The 11,217-nt window shown below is 42.9% G+C and overlaps 1 long non-coding RNA gene across 1 annotated transcript; it reads left to right on the forward strand.

Annotated features, from left to right (window-relative positions):
* Positions 1-3,733: 3,733 nt before the first annotated feature.
* LOC120439017 lies at positions 3,734-11,198 on the forward strand. Its single transcript, XR_005612324.1, has 3 exons — positions 3,734-3,881; positions 3,990-4,060; positions 4,195-11,198. It is a non-coding gene; the product is annotated as an uncharacterized LOC120439017 (long non-coding RNA).
* The last annotated feature ends 19 nt before the right edge of the window (positions 11,199-11,217 follow it).

An 11,217-nucleotide genomic window follows, 5' to 3' on the forward strand; every position in this document is an offset into this window, starting at 1 on the left:
ATCCTGCCGCCGCAGGTCTCGACCCACTTCCAGCCCCGACCTGAGGTGACATCATTCCTCTGTTCCCCCTCTCTGCACCCATCCTGCTCTAATAAAGGGCTGCGTTCCAACACAAATCATCCAGCCTTGTCCTTAATGACAGGGTAGAACTAAGTGATGCCAGGGGGCAGGAGAACTGGAGGTACTTTGGCCTGGGATGCTGCCCGTTGAGGATTCCTCCCTGAAACATGTGGTTTGCTTCTCTCTCTGAATGGAGCTCAGACGGAGGCATGGATGGATGAAGAGAACAGGGAGCAGGGAAATGGGAGACCACAAAGTAAGCTCATAGCCCAAAGGGAGAGATCATTTGTAGCTCAGGTGGGATATGATTCTGCTTTCATGTCAGGGTGGCTTTCTTCTGTGGATGGCATTAAATAGCAGAAGTATACCCTTTGGACAGAATATGAGGATGAGGTTTACACATGCAATTCAATCGTTTTTGCAAATTTCCTACTGACATCAGGACATATGGGTGCTATTTAATCCTGTGGTTGGGTTTAGGGTTATGCACATGACATGACCATGGTTTATTTTTGACCCTCCGTTGCACGTACAGGCGAACAAATGAAGGAAATAATGAAGTTCTTCGGCAGTTGTGGAAAGTGAAGCCTTTCCAAGGCTTTAAAGTGATTTGAAAGGATCCAATAATAGGATTTCCACAGGCTTGAATTAAAATTTATGAACCTGTCCTTGGTGGCTTGACTATTGGGAAAACATAACATGCAGAGTCTCTCTGAAGGTCTCTTCTAATAGCACATCCTAAGAGAACTCTTTATTAAAAAAAGCCTTCAAGTACTGTCTGGATTCATCTGAGATAATTCCAAGTGAGGTGTCTAGTTTTGTGAAGCCAGTCTTAAGTAGAAGACTGACTTCACAAAACTAAAATCGAAGTCCGAGACAAGCCTCAAGTCATATCTACGTTATGAATCACTTCTTTGCAGTCTCAAATTCGTATGAACCGCATCAAGTCATAGCTGGTTGCGGCCAAGAGCAAGTCTTATTCAATTTAGAAACGATTTGGGACGAGCTGAAGCTAAAGTTACTCATGAAGAGTTTGAGACGAGCGTCAAGCCTAGCAATAATCTTTCTGCTTTTACATCGCGAATCCCCGATGACAAAATCATTCAAGCTGCAGCTCTTGCAATGGCAACACTCAAGTCAAGTTTCAAGGCTTTCAAGTCCCGACAGATGCGTTCACATCAAGTCACCGCAATTAAAGACGGGTCCGAGATGAGTCTCATCTTCCTCTTTTCTAGAAAATCTGTAGCGCTGCCGAACCTGAAAGCTGTTAAATGCCTTTCCACTGAAGACGCCGATGCCAAAACGCCAGCACACGCCGCAAATTTGCTGGAAACTGATGACATCAGTGGCTCCGGGAGGGGCTACGACGGGACAGCCGAAGAGTATTCGCAGATGCAGCCCACAGATTATGATTATGATGCATAATATCTCTTATGATGCATAATATCTCACCAATAACACAGAATCATACTGGGATCAATAGATAACACATGACTCTCTAAACCTGACAAAAAACTAGGCTGGTTCTTAAGGCATAGAGTTCCTGGGAAAGACATATTAATGCAAGACATAGTCTCCAGCCTTTGGGCTTTAAGGACAATAGAAGGACTTTCGCAGCACTCAGCTGAAATGTCCTTAGTTTGTAACTTCAGTTTGACTTCTCAAATGAACTTTCAGGTCTAAAGCCCTACAAGCACAGATGTGAAACTTAAAGTCACACTTTATTTTTAGTTGTGAAGTGAAAGATGCAAAAGGAGGTGCTACAGAAGTTTCCGTGTCATCGCATGGCAGAATGTGCAACAATGACATTTAGAAACTTATTTCATGGCGTGCCAGAATGACAACTGGGCACAAATTAGGACACGCACTCAGTGGATTGACGACTTTAAAACAGCTCTAAGGACCTAACTGCATTCAGCGATCTCCTCTGTGGTTTACAGGTTTGACACCTCAGTATCTATCAATAAAGGTGTTGGTTGACAAGCATAGGACTAGTTTCCAGGTGTTCCCAAGTATAGCTGCATAGGCAGAGACCACTCTCATTAACTAGTGATGCAAACACATTGACTTTGTTCTGACAGCAGGACTGAAATATGACAGAAACCACTCATGTCAGTACAGAGATTCAAGAGTTATTCCTAGTAGGCTTTCAAGAGGTAAAGAGTTAAGTCTGAGGTCCCTCGTGGTTCGATTGTTTTCTAATCATTATTAGACTTTAGTTGTGCTTTTATTTTTATATCTTTTCAAATGTTATTTTTATTATGTTGTCTCTTTATGTGAGTCCCATATTTGTAATTGGGTTCTTGGTGACCTGGATTTACAAATGAGTGTCCCTGTAAACCACTCTGTTAAAATGCACCATATAAATAAAATGTGACTTGACTTGGAAAACTGAAGTAGTTAAAAATCTAAATCATGGTTGTTCCAAAATTTAAGAGACTGAGTGAATCCTTAGAGATGGAAGATTGTCTTTTTAAGAGGCTTGCAGATTTTTGTGACTAAAGGAAGATAAATGCATTAAACAGATACAGTAGATCCTCTACCTGGGCAGAAACACAGATCACCGGCCTTTCTAATCATCATCGGGATGATCGACTTGGTTGCGTCAGCGCGTTCCTGCTCTTTGTTTGATATCAGCCACATGTGGGCCTGCTGCTTGGTGCTGTGCTGTAAACCTGTCATTATTCTGGGTCAGCTCCATAAGGATCTCCTTAAGGGCCACCGTATATGCGCACAAGGACGCAAACGCACACTGCAGAAGGATTCCTCCTCTTTCCTCCATCTCCACGGGGGAATGGGCCAAGACCGGAGTGCCTGTGTTCCGTCAAGGCGTCCAAAATTCCATGACTTTCCCAGAATTCCCGTACGAAGCCAAGTCATATATTCTGTTGTCATCCACAAGGCCCTAATGAAAACCCACGGGGAGCACAGCGGCAGGATCTTGTCTGCTCACCCACACGCCATTTACACTAAAATGAAAATACACTCCAAATATGACTCACCGCACGCCCCTGCGGTTATTTAATATCCATTAAAACGATTTAATTCACTTTAATACAGTGACTCGTATGCATAGAAGTTTGACTCCTTGAATTAATTAACATTGTGTGTAAACCACTAATAATAAGACCCAGTTCCCGTAGCTGAATATTAAGAAAAAATAAGAGGGTAATGTGAATATTTTCAGCACTATGAATCACTCGGTCCCTTTGCACGGCATCTCCAACTAAAACAAGACTCAGTGTGTCATATTAGATCATAATATTACACATTTTTAATCGAGCTTTATTGCATTACATGCTGTTAAGCGGGCTCTGTGAAACGGCATACCTTCTGTATTGTTCACAATATAATTTTTAAATGCCGTCTCGGGGTTAAGCTGTTTATTTTGATATAGTCCCGCAGATGGAGAGGGAGTAAAGTGCCGTGCCAGGAAATATGAATGAAAACTGGCCTGCCCAGTTAAAAAAAAACAAAAGTAGTTTCGAAAGAGCTTTCCATGGGTTTTTTAATGTAAGCGATGGCTTTGATAGGCTGCAGACTTATTTTCACAAATGAGTGTGTCAAATATTGAGGTTCCTTATAAATCACCCTCCCTCTTTTCTCTTTTCCGAACCTTTCCAAGAGGCTTGGAAGAACAGCGTGATTGCTTACAGCTCTGGCCCTCTTTCTCAGTAACCTTGCCTAAGTCAACAGTGGCCCCGCTGCTTTACTGCATAAGAAATTCTGAAGATCATATTTGGGCCTCGAAGACGGAAACCTGCTATATGCCTTGATTGACGGCCGAGCCTCGCACGGGCTCAGACTGCGATGCCGTAATGGTGTGTGTTTAGGATGGGTGACAGTAACATTTCAAGCGGTGTGTGCGTGTGTGCGGTTTTCTGTTAATCAGACAGTTTGACTGATTTAAATGTAATTGTGGTTTTCAGCGTTTTGCTTCCACATCAACAGACGGAACATGGGGGCTACAAAAGAGGAAAAGATGGCCTGCGATGATGAGGTCTGTCCATAACAAAGATTTTCCTCTCCTCTGAAAAAAAAGAGATGTTATAAAAGAAATTTGCTTATTTTTTCCAACCTTAAACTTATAATTAATTGCTTAAACATTTCCTCCACGGATCCATATGTTAACAGGAGCCAAAGCGGCGGGCTTTTGGCACTCTTCGAGCCGCATTTGAGAATTTCCTACTTACCTCATTTCAGAGGTGTTGCTTAATCACATTCACTGCCTGTCTGAAGAGCCATGAAGAAAGAAGACCCAAATGAGTTAAACTATGAGGATTACGAAGTTCAACTGGTGTTTCTTTAACCCCCGGAGACCCACAGTAAGTCAGCAATCTTTGCAGGCTTTTGTGTTTTGTCATTTTTACAGTTTTACACATCCAAGAACAAGCAAAACATCAGCTAATTGTATATTACTGGACTTGCATACACTTGCAACAGGGGATATTAGCCAATAAAACAAAACTGTACATTCACAGTCACTTTATTAAGTACATCTGTTCAACTGCTTGTTTATGCAACTATCTAATCAGCCAATCACATGACAGCAACTCAGGGCAGGCAGGGAGACGTGGTCAAGAAAACCTGCTGAAGTTCAAATTGAACATGAGAATGGGGAAGAAGCATAATTTAAGTGAACTTAAACGTAGCATGGTTGTTACTGTAAGTATTTCAGAAACTGCTGATCTGCAGGGATTTTTCCATATGTACATATTTACACAGAATGGTCTGAAAAAGAGAAAATATCCAGTGCGTGGCAGTTAAAATGCTGATCAAAGGAGAATGGAAAGACTAAGAATAGGAAGGCAGCAGTAACTAAATAACCACTCATTGCAATCAAGACATGCAGAAGAGCATCTCTGAACGCACAGCACATTGAACCTTGAGGCAGATGAGCTACAGCAGCAGAGGACCACACTGGGTGCGAGTCCTGTCAGCTCAGAACAGGAAACTAAGGCTACAGTTCAAACAGGATCATCAACACTGGACAATGGAATATTGGAAAAAACGTTGCCTGGTCTGATGAGTCTCGATTTCTGCTGCAACATTCAGATGGTAGAGTCAGACTTTGGGATAAACAACATGAAAACTTGGATCCATGCTGCCTTGCATCAACAGTTCAGGCTGCTGGTAGTGCGATGGTGTGGGGGATATTTTCTTGGCACACTTTAGACCTCTTAGTGCCAACTGAGCGTATAAACAACACGGCCTCCCTCAGTATCGCTGCTGACCATGTTACATTAAATTACAGCAGTAAAGCAGCCTTTATTACCACCATATTACCATCTTCATGAGCTTGTTTAATGTAACATGTGGTATAAAAGTGCCATGAATATAATTCACAGTAATGTCAGATTATGTTTGCAAATTCTTTGTGAGCCCTAAATCTCATAAGCAGTTAAGAAAATAAATGGATGGATGGATCACAGGTTTATGCAGATTCATACTCTGGGGAGCACTAATGTTTACACTAAATTGGACTTGACTAAAGTTTTGTTGGGTAATTTTACAAAAAGTCAGAAAAAAAAGAAAGAAAAAAACTTCCTCCTGGGCCTTAGGAAATTACATTTATACAAAAGAAATCACATCCACACTGGCCTGGTATCAAAAGATAACATAGGCAATGAGACGTTTCATATGCTATCACTTGTTTAGAGTCAGCTATCCCCACATGGTGAAACGTACCCTCGAAGCTTTGCTCCAAAATGCTTATTGAAGTTTTCACTGGTAAATTATTGGATAAGAGATCATCCCAGATATTGAATTAGTGCAGTTTTGCCATTGAAACTGTTATTCATCCAATGATACTGATGCTCAAAGCTGGTCCATCCATCCATGGAGCCAGTTTCTTCCACTTATACAATGGGCCGAGAAGCGGGGGTACACCCTGGAGAGGTCACCAGTCTGTTGCAGGACTAACACATAACACATTCACACCTATTGGCAATTTAGAATCACAAATTAACCTAACCCTACTCACTGTACTGTGAGAGGAAGCTGTGACTGTGACAGTTAAAGTGGATGTAAAATTGATTTGGTTGCAGTTTGTAGCAGAGCTGAGAAACTGTGAGCTCTGAAAATGTCATGCCTCAACACTCATGTACTTTACGAGGCCTCAAAAACTGCTGGAAACAATAAGACGAATCAAAAGCACCAGATTTCCACCAACCCTTGTGTGCTTTTCAGGCCTGTCACTGGTACAAAGATTAAATTGTGCATGGCTTCATTAAATATGTTAAAGTTAAAAATGGTGTCTTTCTAAGGAGGGGTCAGGTTGGAGGCGCACACTGTTTTTAAACATGGCTAAAACTCGTCATTACACTTAAAAAAAAAAGCTCAGGATGACTGAAGTGCCGTTTAAGTTAAAAACATGAATTGTGCTAATGACTACTCTGAATAATGTGAAAATTACCATGCCACAAAATGTAACTGTTACTAATTACTACATGAATGTTTGTAATGAGTTCGACTAATAACAGACTGCAAGTGGCAAAAACCGCAGAACATGTTTTCACACGTGCACTGCTGGGTGGCCAAACGGCCATGCAGTCTGTTTATAACCAGTTCCTGTAAGATTGCATCAGGAAACAAGAAGCACACATGATGCAAAGACAATGCATCTTTGCATCATCTCTATTTTACCATTGGCTCTCCGTGCACAACCCCACCATCCCCTTTTAACTAAGAACTGACACACCGCAGCAATGAACTGCAATGCCTTCACGACTGGGCAAAGGGGATGCAACCTAAAACAAACCATAATTATCTATTTGTGGTTCTGCTTGGGGCAAAAAAGAACATAATACAAAAGCACACACACGATGTTTGGAGTTCCAGTAAGTTCCACAACCACAGTTTAGTCTCAGGGGGATTCTGGGTTCCTCTTAGCTGAACTTCTTCGCTTTCTTTCTTGAACGATGCATGCACACACATATACACTCCTGCATGCAATAAACATAACACTAGCTCACAGGTCTTGGTGTCCACGGGACAGTTTGCTCTGCCGACCTGCTGTGAGCCGGGCCTGTGTCTTTTCTCCTAGACATTGCTTCAGACTTACTATCTGTTTCCACAGCCGTGCGCCTGCTGACCCGAGAATGCGGACGGCACTCGGGTACATTGTTTTACGAGGCTGAGCGGCGTATGTGAGATGTAAAATGTAGATGCTGCTTATTTTTCTGGATAAAGCTAACTGTGGGCGGATTTTTGCACCAGTGTGTGTTACATTTATTCTTAAGTGATAATCTGACAAGGAGATTCTTGTCGTTTCACATTTGGTGTCATCTTTGGTGAAATTTAGTAACTGCTCAAGTGATTTGGGTGCAGTGTACCCCACCATTACTTACATATGGAAAGTGCCACATTTCTGTCCTCGAGGGATTTGGGCAATTAAGGAAAACTTCATGGATTTTAAATCTGTTTGTTTACAGGTCTTATGGAGCCTACACTGCATAAACGATGGACATAGCCCTAAATGTGATGTCACACTTGTTCCTGAACTATCATTTTGATGCCTTGAATTTAACGTTATAATTATAACTACCTTATTGTGGAGGAGGGGTTTGTGTGTGGATGCGTGCCAGCGGCTATGCTGTTGGGGAGCTTCTTGGCCCCAGGTAATTGGTCCTGGGTGATGGACCAGTTTGCCATGGGAGATAGCAGTCACGTAAGAATTAGCAGACTGGGGTGGTGGTTCCCGTCTTCAAGAAGAGGGACCGGAGGGTGTGCTCCAACTATAGGGAGATCAGACTCTTAAGCCTCTCTGGGAAAGTCTATGCCAGGGTGCTGGAAAAGAGAGTCTGTTCGTTAGTCAAACCCCATAGACATGAGTATCTAAGGTTACAGAACACTGAACCAGCTCTTTACCCTCTGAAGGATATTTGAGGGTGCATGGGAGTTTTCCCAACCAGTCTATATGTGTTTTGTAGACTTAGAGAAGGCACTGCCTTGGAGTGTTCTGTAGGAGGTGTTTCGGGAGTATGAGGTGTCTGGCCTGTTGCTATGACCCATTTGATCCTTATACAACTGTTTCAAGAGCTTGGTCCGCATAGCTGGCAATAGATCGGACTCATTCCCTGTGGGTGTTGGATGAAAAGATGGAGCACTGTGGCTAACGCTAGCTTGCTAAAACTTAGCAAACAAAGTAATTTTTTTATTTTTTGGACTCAAACAAAAATAGCTAGCGAGTCAAAACCAATATTTCCACCAGGCTGTGAATACGCTTGTTTCTAATAGAAATTTGGGGCATTTAACATGGACGTCCATAGAGAACCCTTTACTTTCAGAGGCAGCCTCAAGCCATTATTATATCTTGCCTGAAGTTCTAGTCTGGGTGTACAACTGTATGCGTTAGTTTGTTAGCTGCTCATTAAATGCTTTGTGTAATGCAGCTGCAGCTGAAGGCATTTTTTTGTAAATTTATCAGACCTCTGTAGCCTGCTAATCATCCCTGCTTGAGTTTTTGAAGCTACATTAGCACCACCAAAAGTCACCAAATTCTCAACACCCTGGTGAAGATCACTCATCTGTTTATTCAATATGGCTGGTTTTCGTTTTTGTTCACAATAAATTGTGAATGCAACAAAAGGAGTGCAATGCTAACTTGGTGTGACTGTAACTGAATGGGTCTTAAATGAAAGAAATAACTTGCCATAAGTTTAGTTACTGTGTTAATACGGAAAACAGTTGATATATTCCAGCCTGAGCTGTATAGCAGCACTTCAACTCAGAATTTGCTCACAATAATTAATAAGAACATAGTTTGCAAAAGCTATCAAAGGGTACTCAAAGGAAATCCATGGTACAGTTTCACAGAAGGTGTAAGTAGGCAAATCAGGGAGTGGACACCTTGGTACGACCAAAATTACTGCGACCATGTGCAATGAACTTGAGAGTTGCCAATGAAATAGTTGCTTTGAAGATGCCAACCAGGTCTGCGACCACTCGCAGTCAGCTGCCATCTTCAAAGTGACCCGTGTCAAAATGGTGATACAGATGGAGTCAGTCTGCCTTCAGTGTGAGACTGAATCAAGTTGGCAATTACATGCGATCTGTTTGTGATAATAAAACAATTAACTGAGGAAAATAGGTGAAAACCACAAATCTGTTGTTGTCTACTTACATTCAGATTCCAACCAGAACCTCATAGAACTGAAACAGTCGTTAAGCAGTTCCTCCTCAGATAGTGATGTTGTTGCTCCAAACATGCTTTCATATAGGAATATAATCAGAATATAACCAGTTGCTAACTAATCGAGTCAAGTCCCCTGTTGTAGAGAGACTTGTTGCAGACAAACTCAGGCTGATCGCAATGTGTTGGCAATCTGTATTTATGAATTAAAAAGCAATTACTGGCAAACATTTACCAGTCTGTCTGAGAGTGATAGCGGTCAGTCCAACTTGAACTCCAACTGTTTGGAGACAGGTTGCCTCCCACCAGTTGACCTCTTCCAAAAATGGTCATGCAGAGGTTGAGGCTGTTGCATGCTCAACCTTTGGGCAGTCAGTTGGGTGCTGCAGCTACTTGCAATTTGCTGAATCCGAACAAATTCAAGCAATCACTGTGCAACCATCGATTTTTCCTAGTTGCAAGGAGGTTTGACTGAGTTGTAAGCGTCTTTGTTCACGCGTGTATTGCATAAACTGAGAAACATTTAACAGGAGTGGTCTTCCCAAAATGTCACACTTCCTGAAAGAGAAACAAATACCACAGTTGTGTCGTCATATGTGCCATCGCAAGGCTCTGAGAGCTTTCTGATGTTCTCGCTCCGGTTTTCCACACTCGATATAGTACGAGGTGTTCGCTGCTCGTATTTTACATACTTCTCCACCCTTTCCCGAACACTGCTGCTGCTGCTGCAACCCCTTGACCTGTCTGTCGACCCTTGTTCCCATGACAATTAGTTTGAAACCTTGGCCAATTATCGGCCGCTCTCAAACTCGGGCTTAACAAAGTGCTCAGAGCGGCCGACGGCGTGCCACCACTTTCCTAAACCCCCTCAATAGCCGAGAGAGATTTGTGTGCTGGGTTAATAGCGGGATAGTAAAAGCACTGCAGAGGCGACATTGTTGAGTTCATGTTGGTTTATAGTGCGCTGTGACCCTGCTGAACGTTTTATAGAGAAGGGTGTCTATCATGGGATAAGGGCAGCATAAAGAGGACTCCACAACAAGCAGCCATAAAAGCCTGGTACAGACTTTGAGGGCCTCTACAGAAAAAAAGGAGACCTCAGGAGCAACTGAAATGAAATCTGATTCATGGAAAGGCAAGACTGAAAGAGCTGAGGGCCATGCTGCACAACCTGTTACACACTGCCAGGCGAGAAACAGAGATCGAGTGTCTTTCTATTCTGCGTGTAGGTGACGCGTCCCCTCAAGAATGTGGTTCTCTTCCTCTCGCCGTTTGCTTCAGTTTCCCCCTCTGCCTGCTTACTTCACTCGCACAGCCGAGGAGCTGTCGCTTGAGGAATCTGGAAAACACCAGCGGGGAATGAGAGGAATTTCTGCTTTTCGTTTTTCCTTAACCACCCCCTCACTCCTTTTGCTCTCTTTACTTTGGACGCCTCTGCACAGCCGGGCTCTTGAGTTTTCTCTTGTTTCTGAATGCAGCCCAACAATAACAACCTCTCATAAACAATGGGGCTTGTTGATTTGGGGGTTGTGAAGGAGAGTGGCCGTTGCTGGCCTGCGCTGTCAGTTTTGCTGGCAGCGGGCCTCGCGAATGGCCCTAAAAGCTCGAAAGTACAGGCTACATCGAGGACTGTGAAAGATTTAAGGGCAACTTTAAATATGCCCCATCTCTGAAGGACCATAAACACATGCTTTAGTTCTTTCTTAATCTATCTTTCTTCCAGAAGGACTTTGATGGACCAAACTCTGAAAGGGGGATGCTGGTCAATGTCAGGAAACCACAAAAGTACAGGGGGGAAAAAATGGTAGTTTTGGAATTCTCTGCTTTTACAGCACCCGTGGACTCGTAAAGAGAGTCTGGATCACATCGAGTAGGATTTGAACAAGACGATCGTGGAGCCGTGCCCCATCCTTTCAGCCTATGGGCAAAACATAGCCGGTCACATGTCATTTAAACAGCAACAGTTAAACCCTGCCTGCGTGACAGGGAAATGATAATACAGAGTGATGTGTCCTGGAATAACT

This window comes from Oreochromis aureus, linkage group 3 (genome assembly GCF_013358895.1).
Source record: "Oreochromis aureus strain Israel breed Guangdong linkage group 3, ZZ_aureus, whole genome shotgun sequence".
Lineage (NCBI taxonomy): Eukaryota > Metazoa > Chordata > Actinopteri > Cichliformes > Cichlidae > Oreochromis > Oreochromis aureus.